Source organism: Perkinsus marinus, assembly GCF_000006405.1.
Source record: "Perkinsus marinus ATCC 50983 genomic scaffold scf_1104296956454, whole genome shotgun sequence".
Lineage (NCBI taxonomy): Eukaryota > Perkinsozoa > Perkinsida > Perkinsidae > Perkinsus > Perkinsus marinus.
Window position 1 is genome coordinate 1 of NW_003207487.1, and position 1,448 is coordinate 1,448.

The following is a 1,448-nucleotide window of genomic DNA, read 5'->3' on the forward strand; positions in this document are numbered from 1 at the left end:
CTCGCAGATACCGTTCACCCATTTCTTTGCCCTTTGGTTTGGCAGAGCGATGCATCACCTCGGCTATGAATCTTAAAGTACTCATCGACAGTTTGTCCGAGTGGTCTAAGGCGCTGGCTTCAGGCGTCAGTCCGCAAGGGCGTGGGTTCGAATTCCACAGCTGTCAGTCTATATACCTGACTGGTGTTGTATTAAAATCCGAGACCTTTTCAGAAGCGAGGTAGTGCAAGAGCAAAACCTTCTGATCGATATTGCGCCATCGCAACTCGCAGATACCGTTCAACCCATTTCTGTGCCCTTTGGTTTGGCAGAGCGATGCATCACCTCGGCTATGAATCTTAAAGTACTCATCGACAGTTTGTCCGAGTGGTCTAAGGCGCTGGCTTCAGGCGTCAATCCGCAAAGGCGTGGGTTCGAATCCCACAGCTGTTAGAAATTTCTTTTCGTGTGATTTGATGAAGAACGCATTCCGCGGAAACGGTTCGGAACCGTTTTTGTGTCATGTCCTATAGTGTAACGCATCTTCTCCGCTATGATTTTTGAATCACTTACCGACAGTTTGGCCGAGTGGTCTAAGGCGCTGGCTTAAGGCGCCAGTCTGAAAGGGCGTGGGTTCGAACCCCACAGCTGTCAGTCTATATACCTGACTGGTGTTATATTGAGAACCCGGACCTTTTCAGAAGCGAGGTAGTGCAAGACCAAAACCTTTTGATCGATATTGTGCCATCGCACCTCGCAGAATCCGTTCAATCCATTTTTTGTGTCCTCTGGTTTGGCAGAGCGATGCATCACCTCGGCTATGAATCTTGAAGCACTCATCGACAGTTTGGCCGAGTGGTCTTAGGCGCTGGCTTCAGGCGTCAGTCCGCAAGGGCGTGGGTTCGAATCCCACAGCTGTTAGAAATTTCTTTTCGTGTGATTTGATGAAGAACGCATTTCGCGGAAACGGTTCGAAACCGTTTTTGTGTCATGTCCTATAGTGTAACGCATCTTCTCCGCTATGATTTTTGAAGCACTCATCGACAGTTTGGCCGAGTGGTCTAAGGCGCTGGCTTAAGGCGCCAGTCTGAAAGGGCGTGGGTTCGAACCCCACAGCTGTCAGTCTATATACCTGACTGGTGTTATATTGAGAACCCAGACCTTTTCAGAAGCGAGGTAGTGCAAGACCAAAACCTTTTGATCGATATTGTGCCATCGCACCTCGCAGAATCCGTTCAATCCATTTTTTGTGTCCTCTGGTTTGGCAGAGCGATGCATCACCTCGGCTATGAATCTTGAAGCACTCATCGACAGTTTGGCCGAGTGGTCTAAGGCGCTGGCTGCAGGCGTCAGTCCGCAATGGCGTGGGTTCGAATCCCACAGCTGTAAGAAATTTCTCTTCGTGTGATTTGATGAAGAACGCATTCCGCGGAAACGGTTCGAAACCGTTTTTGTGTCATGTCCTATAG

General features: G+C 49.3%; 6 non-coding genes across 6 annotated transcripts; all 6 read left to right on the forward strand.

Annotated features, from left to right (window-relative positions):
- The first annotated feature begins 86 nt into the window (after window positions 1-86).
- Window positions 87-166, forward strand: Pmar_PMAR021888. The gene has a single exon. It is a non-coding gene; the product is annotated as a tRNA-Leu (tRNA).
- A 186-nt stretch (window positions 167-352) lies between these two features.
- Pmar_PMAR021889 lies at window positions 353-432 on the forward strand. Its single transcript has one exon. It is a non-coding gene; the product is annotated as a tRNA-Leu (tRNA).
- Window positions 433-553: 121 nt separating this feature from the next.
- Window positions 554-633, forward strand: Pmar_PMAR021890. Its single transcript has one exon. It is a non-coding gene; the product is annotated as a tRNA-Leu (tRNA).
- A 187-nt stretch (window positions 634-820) lies between these two features.
- Window positions 821-900, forward strand: Pmar_PMAR021891. The gene has a single exon. It is a non-coding gene; the product is annotated as a tRNA-Leu (tRNA).
- Window positions 901-1,021: 121 nt separating this feature from the next.
- Window positions 1,022-1,101, forward strand: Pmar_PMAR021892. The gene has a single exon. It is a non-coding gene; the product is annotated as a tRNA-Leu (tRNA).
- Window positions 1,102-1,288: 187 nt separating this feature from the next.
- Pmar_PMAR021893 lies at window positions 1,289-1,368 on the forward strand. Its single transcript has one exon. It is a non-coding gene; the product is annotated as a tRNA-Leu (tRNA).
- The last annotated feature ends 80 nt before the right edge of the window (window positions 1,369-1,448 follow it).